Source organism: Myxine glutinosa, chromosome 1 (genome assembly GCF_964187855.1).
Source record: "Myxine glutinosa chromosome 1, kmMyxGlut1.1, whole genome shotgun sequence".
In the NCBI taxonomy this organism is placed as follows: Eukaryota; Metazoa; Chordata; class Myxini; order Myxiniformes; family Myxinidae; genus Myxine; species Myxine glutinosa.
The window spans coordinates 163,289,533-163,306,283 of record NC_136261.1 but is presented as its reverse complement, the minus strand read 5'-3'; the positions used below and the strand labels follow the sequence as shown (position 1 = coordinate 163,306,283).

General features: G+C 42.1%; 1 long non-coding RNA gene across 1 annotated transcript in view; it reads right to left on the bottom strand.

Annotated features, from left to right (window-relative positions):
• LOC137431353 (uncharacterized) overlaps positions 1-15,906 on the bottom strand; it is a 59,727-nt gene extending 43,821 nt beyond the window's left edge. Inside the window, exon 1 of the long non-coding RNA XR_013622054.1 lies at positions 15,863-15,906. This is a non-coding gene — a long non-coding RNA (uncharacterized LOC137431353). The remainder of the gene's footprint in view (positions 1-15,862) is intronic.
• Positions 15,907-16,751: the final 845 nt, after the last annotated feature.

Sequence of the window (16,751 nt, the reverse complement as noted above, 5' to 3'; positions counted from 1 at the left end):
AACATCCTGCAAAATTTGCTCGTTTGCTGGCCGAGTCGAAATTGCGTTGAGTTTCTATGGCATGCGCCATTAAAAGCGCTGTGTAATGGTTGAGCTCCTTTTATTTCGGTTTGGTCATGCGGATGAGCAAACAAAGTGACAAATGCTGCGGCTGGAGCAGTAGAAGCGATGTTTTTTAATGGAAACGATGTAATGAGTAATTAAAAGTGGGAGGGGGCAACACCACGCATACCTCTTTTAAGGTGTGTATAAACCCTGGAATATTTCAGCAATCAATACAATGCTGAAACTATGTAAGTTAAGTTAATGAGTAATTTACTGAGTAATTTAATGAGTAATTTAATGAGTAATTTAATGAGTAATTTAACGAATAATTTAATGAGTAATTTAATGAGTAATTTAATGAGTAATTTAATAAGTAATTTAATAAGTAATTTAATGAGGAATTTAATGAGGAATTAAAAGTGGGAGGGGGCAACACCACGCATACCTCTTTTAAGGTGTGTATAAACCCTGGAATAAACGTGGGAGGGGGCAACACCACGCATACCTCTTTTAAGGTATGTATAAACCCTGGAATATTTCAGCAATCAATACGATGCTGAAATGATGTAATTTACTGTGTAAGAGGGTCGACCTTGGGTTTGTTTGGGTTTGTTGTTTATTTTGTGGATGTGTATTTTTTGTGTATTTTGGATATATTTTCACGACTAATTCCAGTTAACATCCTGCAAAATTTGCTCGTTTTCTGGCTGAGTCGAAATTGCGTTGAGTTTCTATGGCATGCGCCATTAAAAGCGCTGTGTAATGGTTGAGCTCCCTTTATTTCGTTTTGGTCATGCGGATGAGCAAACAAAATGACGAATGCTGCGGCTGGAGCAGTGGAAGCGATTTTTGAATTGTTCAATGATTATTCGATATTGTTATGACTTATTGTCAATAGGTATACTGAGTGGCCATGAGGTAGCCTGTTGCTATGTACAGTTTTATTCTATTGTTGATTATACCACATAATTGTGGTGATAAAGGAAATGTTCGTTTTAAATAGATGATTATGATATGACCATGACTATAAAATCATGATGATTATTATGAATGATATCATAGGGTTCAAATGCAGAATGATTGCATGAACTTGGGAAAGAACTTTCAAGCCCTATGGGATAAATTGGGTGTTACAAGCAATGGAGCTTCAAAATTTAGCATGATTGAAGGAATTTTACAGTCTTATTTCAGTAGTTTTACGAAATTTAAATTGCCAAGAGATTTTGGGTACTATTAAAGGAAAAAATGATGAGATATTTTTTCCAATGAACTTTAATATCTGCCATCCATTTTGGCTGTCTCACGAATGAAGGATGAGTTGCCTTTAGTGGTTGCAAAGAAAATTTGTGGAGACCAGGCAAAATGGGGAAATATGTCAGATATGACCCTAGGACAGGACGGTGATTCATCAATTGACATGAGGTACGAACCAGAGGTGACGACCGATGAGTCGATCTCAGTCAATGGATGGACCTGTCCTGACATCATTGGGGAAAGGGCTTATGCAAGGAGTCATTCAAAATGATTAATTTGATTTATTGATGAATATTGATGAATTAATTGAAATTGAATAATTGATTGAATTGTTAATTGATTGAATCTAATTGATTGAATTTAATTGCATAAATTGAACTGAATAAATTGAATTGAATATATTGATTGTTTGATTGATGAAAATGCGGTCTCAAGAAAGAAGCTTTGATATCTTTGCGAGATATTATCAATGTGGAGACAACCTGGGAAAATTGAGCAAGGTGGTGAGTTTATATACAGATATGTATGTGCGGTTACCATTGTGTGATTTCCCCGTCAAACAGAGCGGACACCTGAGGATTCACCCACTTCATACTGACCCTCCGGCTCATCTGCAAATACTGATCTGTGAGATTGGATTGTGCAAAAGCCACAGCTGAGGGAGATTCTCTGGAAATCACCGTGCGAACAGGTGGAGAGATCCTTCCTGGAGGTACGAGTGAAGCTTTAGAGGAACCTGGAACAAGCTACAACACATCCAACGCTACTTTTATAAAAGGCAGAATGGGAAATGGAGCCTGCAAGAATACACAAGGACAACCAGAAATTCCACAAAAAGGTACTTGTACACATCATATGTACGACCGTTATGGTGCCGAAGCTATAAGGCAGGTCGAGAATTGGTATTTGTGGACAAAGGGACATGATGAGGAGTTTCCAAGAGATGGTACATTTGAGCGAAGTCGATTGGAAAGATTGGAACAAAGATTGAAAGCCAGGAAGAGACAGAATCTAACGGTAGACTGGCTTGCATTCCATCTTTGGGATGGTGAATCCAGACAACGGGAACAGCAAGAACGGATAACGGATCTAGAACTTAAAATAAAAAGGATACAGGATACAGTGGAGGAGACAAATGCACAACTGCCCTCGAAATTAGGAATGAAAGTGACAGTTGTCCCATCAGATTTCCAGTTGTCTCCCCAAAAAGGACGGTACAGAGAATTTTTTCGTGTTTCAGGAGATAACGAGAGATTGCAGTGGCAACTCAGGGATGTAGAGATGCAGCCCAGCAATACAAGTGCACAGGTGCACAGATCAGACAACGACAGAAACCGGTGTTTCAAGTGTGGACGGATGGGACATTGGAAAAGAGGATGTCCGTATACCAAAAGGAAGACAAGTTAATAGGGTAAACCAAGATCAAGGGTACCAGTGCTGACCGATACCTCAGACAATGATTAGGCCTTCATTGCGACAAATCCCAAATGACGATTGGCCTCAACAAATTAGATTACTGGACAAACATGAATAACTGTCGATGATTCTTGGGTCTGAAAAGTTTTCGGAGCAAGAATTATTCATTTTTCTTTTGCTTGTAAGCAAATTAGTAATTAATTGATCAAATGCCAAAATTGGATCTTCTATTTTGGGCACAGCAATTTTAAATTTACAAAGTTTGGAACAATTGCGTTGCAATTGTTGGCAAACCAAGTAACAAGAGTCACATGATGATCAGGTGGGAATTTCGGACTATTGTTCCGCACAATTGATAGGTCAATGGTCGACTGACATGCAAATGGGTGTGTAGTCAAAATTTGGATAGATTATTGTGAAGGCAGAAAGGGTAATTTCAATTTGACATCATAAAGGTTTTCTAAGAATGGACTTTTGGTTCATTTGTCTATAAGCATTTTGAATTTGATTGACAAATTTTATGAAATTGAAATAAAATTGACACCCATCTGATCTGTAAATAATGGTTCCAACGCAAACAAATATGCATAATGCATGTGTGTGTGTGTTTTTGTGTATCAATCTTACAAGATTGTTGACACCGACAGTGTGCCTGTCTGGAAATGGATAGTTATATGTGGATGGGATTGGGATATGTGGATGGGATTGAATATCCAGAGAATCCGTAAAATAAAATAGAAATATAATTTGATTATGAACATTATCTCTTTTGTCAAGGGAAATGGAATATAAAAAATTTGATGTGCTGGGTTATGAGCAGCCATTAATTAATAGTAAAATTGTGAGTAATTTTGGGATTCCATTTTTGATAGAATGTATATGAGAATAACATCTATTTATGGATATGAGCTTCATAAAAGGAAATGAGGAAGTACAAAATCATCCAAATTTGGGAGAGGTCTTACACTGACTTCCCAGAATACTCTGCTCATGGATTTTATATATATAAACTTGAATTTTATCAGCATATAAATTGTGCTGTATGTATGGATGTGTTTTAGGCATAGATGATATGGGAAAAGAGTAAAGAAAATTTTGCTGGTTTGAACTATTGTGGGTTTTCAGTTCTGGAGTTTAAACAAAGTCACTGGTTAACAGATGAGAAAGGATAGTAAATAAATTATTCTCTGCTGGGCAAATTAAGTACGATATTACTAAGACTTATGAGAGCTATTGTTCCGCCTTACAGCAGTGGAAAATTATTGGAAAAAATTAGATCCAACATAATGAATCTATAAAAGAATGTGATAGGGATAATATCCTCAATTTGTACTAATTATTTGATTGTGGGTAAAGGAATTAAGTCATCGTAGTGGATTGTTAACAGCAGCCTGAAAATGTCCTGAGAGTGTGCATCCATGTAATCAGAAATCCCAGATTTGTTTTTACAAACAACATTTTGGTAGAGGTCTTGTGTGGAACACTTCCTTGGTAGATAAAAAACGGTACTGCATGCTGGCAGCCACTTTTGCGGCCAGTTAGGCCAAACAAATTGAGAGGAAATTGTAGTTAAATACGTAAGTTACACATGGCTATTTGTAAAAAAGGAAATTTGTTGAGATGGGAAACATTTTTTCGAAGGTTTATTAAGGTGTTATAATATGACATGTGGCAAGGCAAACTATTGGATGGGAAAATTAGATCTGGCTATAGAATAAATTTATTGACCCCTTGAAGTTAATCCTTCGAATCATTGTTTCACTGGCATTTTTGTTCAAATTGGAAATAGTTTGGTAGAGCTTTGGTTAAAACCTTTGGTTGCGGTATCTTGGAACGAATTGATAAACCATAGGAGATTGATAAGAATAGAAACAAATATGGACCCAAAATAGAAAGTTGGATTCATGCCCCTCATTGCAAACAAGCACATGGGGCTAAGGTGGACGATCCCACAGAAAATGAGGCTGCACCTAGCAGCCCAGCAGAACATTCAGTGGTAGATAAATGATAGTAGTGATTTACAGTCATTTGAATTACATTTTAACACCCCTTGCATTGATAAACACTACATTTTCAACATGTGATATTCCTACTTGGGATAGTGACATTTATTTGCCTACATGACATACAATTACCTGCTGATATTAATACAACATGAGTGAAAAAAATGTATCACAACTACACTCATGATCAGGGGATTGAGTTCAACCCCGGGAGATAGGGGGATCATTTGTAAGACAAATAATCTGATTATGTTACATATTAAGGGATTTTCTTTATTTACCTTTTAGGAAGCTTGTTAGTTTGGTATATAATGTCTACAAAGAGTAGCAGACTTGTTTGTTGGTTTAGTAGTTATATTGGCAATTGTTTTAGTGGTGGCTTGCTTGAAAGCCTTAGTGACGGTGTGTTTGAATAAGGTAACCAACAACACGATGATAACGCATGAAGTGACAAATGAGGAAAGAAATGTGGATCCAGAAAAGGAAGACTTTTATGGCGACATAAACAGTAGAATTAAGATAATGGCATAACGACAATGTTATGAGTTGTGTCAATTACAATATCAGTGAACTCATATCACCACAAGTGCCACACTGTTAAGGGAAAAAGAGGGAAAATAAAAAGTGGAGAGGAATTATGGTAATAATACATTATGCTTAATTTGTTGGTTTGGGAAAATTGTTGTTGGGAATTAGGTATTCCCGTTTGTGATTGTAATCATATACAATTGATTTTCTTAGAGTAGTGCTAAAATACCTGCATGAGTTAATTTTTGAACTATATTAACCTGAAAGCAATTGTGGATGCTATTCTTAGTTTAGTAATAAAATACATACCTGATTGAATATTATTTGTGTGACGCATATAAATGAATATAACTTTTGTGTTAAGGAAAAACAGCAAATTGTTGAATGTGAAACTATCGGAAGATATACATGATTATGCTGATTTCATGGTAAGATGTACCCTATCTGATTCAGTGTGTGCGGAAAGCAGATTCAGATGTGACTGAGCATAAGGATAAGACGAGATCACATTTTGAAGGGAGTGCTAACGGAATTGGGAAGAAGTTCGAGAAAGAAAATTTGTGGCTAAAAATGAAGTTAATCATGGCATACACCCTCTTTCTCAAAGAATGATGAAGACATTCTCCCGTGTAACTTGGAGATGAATGCTTACCTTCACCAAGGAAATTTATGTGACCATTTGCCTGGATCACACTGCAACATATGAAAGAAAGGCGATCACTTACTCTTGTTCGAAGGCTTCGAACATTCATCACATCAGAAGTTGCAGGACAACGACATTTTACCTGCAACCTCTGTGAAATGCGGGGACATATGTTATTACTTCACCAACGCCCGGGGAACCAGCATGGAGCTGCAAAAAAAACGGCTGTGCCCTTGTCACAACAGCTGTGCACGATTCTGCTGGTTGCTCCTGGTAAGGACCATGAATGACCTGAACACCATGGTCCCAACATCATTGTGGATGCATCCGGCATCCCTGTTCCACATCTTGCTGGCCAATCAACGTCACACCAATACTGGCTGCCCACTCATAATGAGGGAGGAGGCAAGTCGACTACAACTGGGCGAAGGCCTTGTTCAAGGAATCATTATGGTTCACAGCAAAAAGTGGCAAGAATGCTACATGGAGAGAAGGGTCAGTCTATGACTCCGCAGTGTTACCACAACAGCGAAATCCTACACGAAGTAGTGCAGGAGCTATGAAGACATTAGGAGAAAATGTTTCATACCTGGATTCAAACACAAGTGATCAGCCCTTCCTTTCAAACAAAGTCAACATGTGTGTGGAGGCAAACGTTTTTCCAGATGGTGCAGATGCTTTACAAAACTTGAAAATGAAGTGAAATTGTTGTATCTTGGTGATGGTGAAGTGTTGTTTTGAAAATATATTTGTGATGCAAATGCAATAGATTGAACAATATGGAAGAAGTCAATGACCAACGAAATGTTTTGTGATCCTTGCAGGATGACGGTGTATGCCTAAGGGAATTTGATTACCAAAGTGATTGATTATTTACTTATACTTGTAATGATGTTTACTAGTAGTGATTGATTATTTACTTATACTTGTAATGATGTTTACTAGTAGTGATTGATTGTTTACTTATATTGATGTTTAGATTAATGGTTAATATAAACAAAAACAAAAAGATGAGGGAATTGTGGAAGTGTAACTCAGTGTAACGTATTGATTGGCCCTGGTAACTCATTGATTAAATCTGGTAACGAAGCAGAATGTGCATGAACATGATAATCCTTTGGAAACACCTGGTCAAGGCCCCAGGCTAGAGCACCCTCCTACTGTGTAAATGGAAAATCACAGCAGGAGGGGAGCGAGTTGATGCCAGGGCTTGGTGCAATACATGACCTCGGGGCATCAGCGGAAGAAGGATTAACGTTTCAGCGGACAGAGGATTAAGTCCAGTTTGTGGATATAAACGAGAGAAAACGTTGAGAAAAGGGGACTTGTCCTCAGAAGCCCTGCCCGACGGAACGATGGAATGAACGAGTACGGCGCTGCGGAAGAACATCAGCCGAACGAAAAGGACCATGGAAAAGAGTTAATCTCAGCCATTGAATAATGCGGTATTATTTGGTAAATGGAATGAAGTGAATAATAAACCAGACCTTTTGTAAACCTGAGTTCGGTCATTGGAGTCCTGTGAGTCATACACGAAATTCTTCCACAGTGACAAGGACGAAATGATTAGATTTTGGTGAAGATCCGGATTCGGATCCAGCTACTAGAATTTTAAAAAGTGATTCTTCAACATTGAGAGACAGGGACAAAAACGATACGGAGCTGGATATCTCAAAACGTTTTATGGACGGATTTGGACGAAACTTGGTGGACCGGTTGGGTGCTTAACAAGGACGACTCCATTCGATTTTGGTGAAGATCTGAATATGGATTCGGATATGATTAAAAAAAAATTTTTAAAGTGATTCTTCACCATTGGGAGATCGGGCCAAAAACGATACATAGCAGGAGCATACAGTCATGTGAAAAAGCAAGTACACCCCATGTAAAGTTTTGACTTTTTCAACATATTTCAACATACAGCTATTTGATCTTCATTTCAACAATATGGATAGATAAAGGTGATATAATATAACAAATATCATGAACATTTACATTTTGTAGTCCATTGTATTATTTAAATAAACATAAATGCAAATTTCGCATGTGGAAAAAGTAAGTACACCCTTGGCTCTAATAGGTGGTATTGCCCCCTTTGGCAGAAACAACCTCAAGTAGGCATTTCTTATAACTGACTACCAGTCTCTGACGTCGACTGGGAGAAATGTTTGCCCACTCCTCCATGCAGAATTCTTTCAGCTGTGCGATGTTTGAGGGGTTTCTTGCATCACAGCTTGTTTCAAATCCCCCCACAACATCTCGATGGGATTTAGATACGGGCTTTGACTTGGCCATTCCAGAACCCTCCATTTCTTTCTTTTAAGCCATTCCTTGGTGGATTTACAGGTATGTTTAGGGTCTTTGTCATGTTGCAAGGTCCACCTTCGGTTGAGCTTCAACTTTCTGACAGATGGCCTCACATTATCCTCAAGCACACTCTGGTACAATGAAGAATTCATAGTGGATTATATGATGGTGAGCTGCCCAGTCCCTGATGCAGCAAAGCTGCCCCAAACCATAATGTTTCCACCACCATGCTTTACAGTTGGTATCAGGTTCTTGTGGTCAAATGCTATCTTTGGTTTTCGCCAAACATGTCTTCTGGTACTGTGGCCAAATAGCTCTACTTTTGACTCATCTGTCCAGAGCACATTGTCCAGAGCACAGAAGTGCTGGTCTTTGCCTAGGTGTTCATTGGCAAACTTTAGTCTTGCCCTGATGTTCTTTCTGGACAGCAAAGTTTCCTCCTGGCACACCTCCCATGTAGATCAAATTTGTGCAGCCTCTTTCTAATGGTAGACTCGTGCACTTTGACATCAACAGTGGCAAGAGCTACCTGTAGGTCCCTTGATGACATTCTGGGGTTCTTAGAGACTTTTTTCAGCATCTTGCGGTCTGCTCTCGGGCTGAACTTGCTGGGGCGGCCTGGCCTGAACAAGTTGGCAGTTGTTTGGAATCTTCTCCACTTGTAGATGATCTTCCGGACAGTCGAATGATTGATTTCAAATTGTTTGGAGATCCTTTTAAATCCCTTCACAGACTCGTAGGCATCTATAACCTTCTTTTTGAAGGCCTCAGAGAGCTCTTTTGATCTGGGCATGGTGACGCCACACACTTCAACAGCAAACCAAACTAAATGTCTGAGGTTTAAATAAGACAGGTTCTTCCAAGATCCTCTCTAACGATGTTCTAATCATTTGCACCTGAGCTGGTGAACCTGATTCTAATTTTAGGTTTTTGTAGTAGTGATAAATGTAGGGGTGTACTTACTTTTTCCACATGCGAAATTTGCATTTATGTTTATTTAAATTATACAATGGACTGCAAAATGTAAATGTTTCATGATATTTGTTATATTATACCACCTTTATCTATAAATATTGTTGAAATGAAGATCAAATAGCTGTATGTTGAAATATGTTGAAAAAGTCAAAACTGTACATGTAGTCCTTGAGCCAACTGGCCATATTTTGAAGTGAATGCTCCGGCGGGGGGAGTAATTCTCATTATGATTTTCCATTAGACCAATGTCTCAAGTGTCAGAAAAGGTGTGATGGACATCTGAGAACGGTAGCTTAGTGCCCGGATGGACGCCATCTTTGAAACCACCCAGCTCGAAAATGCCCATTTGGTGGGGTACATTGTTGCACGTGTATCTGGACTTCTATACTAGCTATCGATGTGCGGTTGACGACTAAATATACGTCCGATGTGTACCGTCTAAATAAAAAATAATATGAAGCATTTTGTTTTAGATTAATTATTATAAAAATCAATTATCGAAAAAAAATCATATATTTTTCAATATTTTATTATTAGACTTGTACTTTTTTTAGTGAAACAACACTGGTATGATTTTCCAAATTATGCATTGTGCTACACCGTTTATCTGTCTATAAAAATAACTCAAAAACTAAAACATATCATCCACCACGAGTTTACACAAAAAATATATGAAAAGGCATGCACTTTCCACAAACCGAAACTATGTCAGTTGGAATTTCCCGCCGATAATCAACCCACAGGACCCAGTGCCGAAAGTGACGTCAGTCTATTCTATATCTATATTCTATATTCTATATCTCAGTCTGAGATTTGTTGCGGTGACCTGATTAATTTCTGAGGGGGGGGGGGGGGGGTGGGTGGCTTAAGAACTAAAAGTGAACATGTTAGATGGCGCCACATACAACTCTATTATAGAGTTGTATTGTGGCGCCATCTAACACGTTCACTGACTTGGATGAGTATGTCTATGTAAGCTGGCGAGCTTTTCGGATATCGGAGTAATCTAACGTCAGTCTTTTTGTTCTTTCAGCTGAGATGGCCGGTGTCGAGGCGAAACGGGCGAAGATTGAACCTGAGTCCGGAACGTGCATCCTGTGCAGCAAGAAGTCGCCACTCTCTGAACTAAGCAAGGCAGCGGGCAACAGTTCTTGGAAGACATTGTGTGACGCAGCCGCAGTTAGAAACTTTTATCCAATTCTAAAGCTAGTCCAAGAAGGCGCAGTTGAACTTCCTAATATTCCAATATTATACCATAGGGCTTGTAGATCAGACTTCACTCACAAAAACCACCTAGCTACTTTGACCAATGCAACTAGAAGTTACAGTACCGGTAATACAGAGGTCATCAGAATATTGAATCGACTCGGGCACGGATGTTCGTACACAGTTCTGGAAGAAATCGAGACAGCGCTATGCATAGACAAATTAGCAAGTGTGGAGAAAGATACAGTACCACTTCCGTCACATGTGCACCCTTCGGTCCCGACTGTATTAGCATTCGATAACATCGACAGGCTAGAGGAATCGCTGAGTGGTGGCGGAACATCGCATCGCGTCAACGGTATCATCGTCCAACCGAAGTCGCAGTCGTGTTTGCCGCCCCAACCTCCATCGGCAGTATCCAAAGCAGATAAGAAGCGATCTATCCCGTCATCCAGCGATTTAGTTCCAATATACAGCGGTGGGAAACGAGAGGGCCCACCTGCAATCAAGCCTGCAGATCTTTCTGACACTCTTGCAGGCGCAACATCCCTTGCGCAGCGCCGAAATCACGTATGGATTATGACTCGCATGCTGGAACCATGCGACCAGACAATCAGTTCGTGGACTGGTTTCAACATCATGACTAGAGATCGTGTTCAGGTGACGGAAGATGTAGTTGGCTACCTGCCGACTATAAACGCGCCTGCCACAGATATGGCAACAGTGCAAGAAATCCTCAGAGAAGCTCTGAACATCATGTCATCACTTCAGCTTGAGCGTATACCGGTGGTGCTAGACCAGGCACTATTTGCTAAGGCGACCGAAATAGCATGGAAAGATGTCGATCGATATGGAAGAATCGTGCTCATGATGGGGAACTTCCATACCATCTGTAACTTCATGTCGAGCATTGGGAAAATGTTTGGAGATGCAGGCCTTCGGGATGTAGCTGTTGAGTCAGGAGTAATCGCTGAAGGTTCCATCAACAGGGTTCTGGAAGGCAAGCAATACAACCGTGCTGTGCGACTCCACAAGTTGATGTACGAGGCACTAATGCGCATCATTTGGAAGGGCTTCCAGGTGTGGATAGAAAGCAATCATCCTGACAAGGAACCCCAGATTCGAAGCACTGACCTCAAAATTCGCAGCATCAAGGAGGATGTTTGCCACGAGACTCTCGCTGCTGCTCTCGATGATGATTCATGTGTACAGAGCTTTGACATGTTCGCGAAATACCTACATTTTCTGCAAACCAAACATGGAGACCTGGCTCGCTTCTGGATGATGTATATTGATATGGTAGAGACCCTGCTGGGGTTGATTCGTGCGGATAGAGAAGGCGACTGGATGCTTCACTTGGCTTGTGTCAGAAGAGTGATCCCTTGGTGTTTCGCAATGAACAAGGTGAACTATGCTAGATATCTACCAGTGTACTATGCACAGATGACGCAACTCCACGAAACATGCCCCGAGTTGTACAGGCATTTCAATCAAGGCTACTTCTCCGTACAGCTTAGACCAGGGAATCCATTTGCCAGAATCGCTGTTGATCAGACAACAGAAGAAACAGTAAACAAAGATACGCAAACAGCTGGAGGAACACGAGGTTTTAGTCTTCGACAAGGGGCTGTGTCACGATACTATCTAACTGCAGAAAATCGGGCTACTGCACTGAGGCAACTACGAGAAACTATCCTTGTGAATGGCAGCGACACATCTCACGCCAAGCACCCTGACTTGTCTACTTCTCGCATCAAACGTGATGAGTCTGGCGTCACAGCTATCTGTGATCTACTGGAAAATGACTGGACCAATCCATTCGCCGATGATCCGTCATGTCTTCTCAGTATATCTACCGGAGCGGCTGCGAGGGAGGACGTTTCTAATGACCTACTCAACACCCTGCAAAAGGGGGAAGCGGCATATCAAAGCTTCCAGAAACGTCTTGAAGAGGGAACAGGCTTTCATGACACATTGAACAAGCTAAACTTGAAGACCTTTGGTAAGATCAAGCAGAAAGTTGTGAAGGGCACAAACAAGGAGATCGTCCTGAGAGCTGACAGACAACTGTTTGCCACCATGATACTCATCGCCAAGACAAGGAACCTCGACATGCAACATGTCCTTTGTCACCCACTAGGGCCGTTACCATGGTCTTTGGCAAACGTTGATGGGTCAATGAAAAAAACGAACAAAGCTGCACTTGCGAAACACATGGAAGGTCTTGTGGAACCAGCCGAGAACGTTGACAAGCGAAGTGCAACAATAATTGATGCGATGGCTCTCATACAAAAGATGCATGGTGAGAACGACACGTTCGAAGAACTATCTGACCGCATCCTTGCTGCAGCGCTTCACGCTGGTCAAGGCAGTGAGCGCATCGATGTTGTCTTTGACACATACACAGAAGAATCCATCAAAGCAGCTGAGCGTGTGAACCGCGGTTCAAATGAAGGCATCAGTTTCAGCGAGATCAGACCCGCACACAAAATCATGAACTGGCGGCGTCTCCTTGCTTGCAGCCAGACAAAGGAGAAACTGGTTGTGTTTCTGGCGGAGTCGTGGAAACATGAAACAAATCGCGAAAAGCTAGGCAACAGAACACTGTATGTCACCTGTGGTGAAAAATGTCTGGTACTGACCCGCGATAGGTGGAAGTTGGTGCAAGCACTCGAATGTAGCCACGAGGAAGCAGACACGCGTATGTTTCTCCACGCAAAGCACGATGCTACCCACTACAAGACGATCATCTTAGTGGCAGATGACACCGACGTTCTGATCATCAGTCTTCATCTCAGCAGAACCATCGATAGTCAGCTCTTCATCAGACGAGGAACAAAGGTTCGAGTCAGAATGATCGACGTTGGAAAGTTGGCTGCGGTATTGGGGTCTGGAGTTTGCAGTGCATTGCCAGGGCTTCATGCATGGAGCGGGTGTGACACTGTGAGTGCTCTGGCTAGCCAAGGAAAGATAAAGGCTTTGAAGCTTGTGCAAGCGAATGAGCTGTATCTTCAAGCATTCACAGATCTGGGATCTTCGTGGAATGTACCAACAGACGTCTTCAATAGCATTCAGGCCTTCACGTGTCAGCTGTACGCCAAGAACACGAAGATCGTCGGTGTTAATTCGCTCCGTTATCACATGTTCTGTGCAAAGAAGGGCCAGATCGAATCTGGACAATTGCCGCCTTGTGAAGACTCCTTGATGCAGCATACGCTTAGGGCCAACTATCAGGCGGCTATCTGGCGACGCAGCCTTGAAAACCTACCAGACGTCCCAACACCATCAGCAGGACATGGTTGGGAACTCGATGATGGCGGTTCGCTCACAATCCGATGGATGGCGGGTCTACCAGCTCCAGATGTCGTCTTGAATCTCATCTCATGCACATGCAGAAGGACGTGTCGACCGTCAGATTGCTCCTGCATACTGAATGGGTTGAAGTGCACTGTTGTGTGTAAGCTGCAGGGATGCTCCAACATGGTGCAGGATGATGCTATCGTGGCTCAGGATGCCAATGACTCTGATGGCGACTCTGATGATTAACTTTGTGTGCACTGTATATTGTATAGCATATGTTGTTCTCTATTATAATGCAGGCCAAATTGCCTGAAAATCTTTATAGACAGATAAACGGTTTAGCAAAATGTATAATTTGGAAGATCATACCGGTGTTATTTGACTAAAACATGACATGTTCAATGATACCTCCGCTTGCTTATTAGGAATATACATCGTATGGTGTTAAAATCAGCTCCATACGTCTTTCCAAACTCTAGTAATGAATAATTAATATAATTGGCGGCCATTTTGAAATCCAAGATGGCCACCAAAGTGCAGATTTCCTATGTAACAATTTCCGCCTGCTTATTAGATATCGTATGGTGTTAAAATCCTCTCCGTACGACATTCCTAACTTGCGTTATCGTCAGAATAGATAATGCCAGCGGCGGCCTAAGTCATTTTATGCCTCTTTACATTTATTTGTTGTAAACTCGTGGTGGATGATATGTTTTAGTTTTTGAGTTATTTTTATAGACAGATAAACGGTGTAGCACAATGCATAATTTGGAAAATCATACCAGTGTTGTTTCACTAAAAAAAGTACAAGTCTAATAATAAAATATTGAAAAATATATGATTTTTTTTCGATAATTGATTTTTATAATAATTAATCTAAAACAAAATGCTTCATATTATTTTTTATTTAGACGGTACACATCGGACGTATATTTAGTCGTCAACCGCACATCGATAGCTAGTATAGAAGTCCAGATACACGTGCAACAATGTACCCCACCAAATGGGCATTTTCGAGCTGGGTGGTTTCAAAGATGGCGTCCATCCGGGCACTAAGCTACCGTTCTCAGATGTCCATCACACCTTTTCTGACACATGAGACATTGGTCTAATGGAAAATCATAATGAGAATTACTCCCCCCGCCGGAGCATTACTTTTGGTCTGGCTCAAGGACTAATGGGGTGTACTTACGTTTTCACGTGACTGTACATACGATACATACGATACAAACATACAATATACGATAAACATACAATAGCAGTTTTTCTCAAAAAGTTATGGATGGATTTGGACAAAACTTGTTGGACAGGTTGTGTGTGTGACAAGGAAGGATATTCAATTTTGGTGAAGATCCGGATCCCGACCTAGCTGGTAGAATTTTTTCGCGATTCTTTACCATTGAGTGATATGGCCAACCAGGCATAGGTTTGCTCTCTAATGAGTGCCGTTCTAGTTTTTAAATGTCATGTACGTAGTGTGTTCAAAAAGTATCCGACATTTATTTTTCGTGCGTAAAAAAAAAGAAGCTAGGGAGGCGTTGATTGGTGCACGTATGTAGGCGATCCTAATGCACACGCGTGAATTTTTTCCCACCTGCAGAAGCTGTCATTCGACGGCAGACCGCCGATGAGTGAGGACATGTAAGTGAGCGCCGTCGGATTTTCGTTTTTGACAAAATGATGGAAAAACTTGAACAACGCTACTGCATCAAATTTTGTGTTTTTTGGCCTCGGGGATGTTGGATGCTTCCATTGTGATGACTGCAACTTGGTTTCTGGGTCGTACCCATAAACCCAGGACTCATCGCCAGTGATCACTGTGTTGAGGAAGCTGGGATCGCTGTTCACAGTCTCCAGCATGTCCTGTGCGATCTCCAAACGGAGTTGCTTCTGCTCAATCGTTAGCAGCTTTGGTACGAACTTCGCTGAGATTCTCCTGAAGCCCAAATCCTCCTTCATAATGGAATGAACGGTGTTGAATCTTGCGGATCGTTTCCACTTGGGAATCGCCAAGCTTTACACAAAATGATAATTTCATTTGATAATTCACAACAAAATTTGTTGAAATCAGCTGGACACCGATTTCAAGATTTCAAATTTGACAATTTCAAAATGAGTAGTATGATAATTCACAACACACTGTGGAGTACAGAACATATCTTTTCAATGCTCAGCTTAATCATACCCGAAACTTTCTGAGTTCCTTTTCTTGTCTCCCACTGATGTCACTGCCAGAATTGTCATGTTATGTAGCTGGAAAAAGAAAGGGAACAGAAAACAAAGCCTGTCAATACACAAAAATCATGGACTAATAAAATAATATATTGTAGTGCGGTGCTATGCGCATGACTTGCCTTGCCAATGAAGGAAGCAACAACGAACGTAATCAAAAGAGTCTTTATTCTAAGGATCACACTATAGCACTGCCGTGCTCGGGGCTGTGTGCCCCGTGTATATCCCGAGGCCACGCCTACCCCTCGGGCGTGGCCGACACCCTCCTGGTGCGCGGAATGATGTCATCGCGCCAGCGAGCCATCGTGTCCGCCACACGCGCCCCCCCAGAATTCCCGCGCACCTGAAGGGCCAGTTTGCGGGGCAAACGGATTACCCGGCCGAAGCGCCCTCTGGCGGCTGGCGGCGTGTGGGATGCCGGGATGCTACCGGCTGTCCCTGGGATGGGTGCGGGGCCGGGGGGCGGCGTGCCGGCGGCCGTCCGGAGGCCCAGCAGGACCCAGGGGAGCCTGTCGACCTAGCCGCCGTCGCGGAGGGTGGCCCGGAGCGCGGCCTTTAAGGAGCGGTGGAACCGCTCGCACAGGCCGTTGGCCTGGGGGTGATAGGCCGTGGTACGGTGCAGCTGGACACCGAGCCCCCGCGCGACCGCCTCCCAGAGCTCTGAGGTGAACTGGGGGCCGCGGTCGGACGAGATGTCCGAGGGGGCGCCGATCCGGGCAACCCAGGTGGCGATGAACACCTGCGCGACGTCCGCCGTCGTCGCCGCCGCCAAAGGCACGGCCTCCGGCCACCGGGTGGTGCGGTCCACCATGGTGAGGACGTGGGTGAAACCCCGCGAGGGG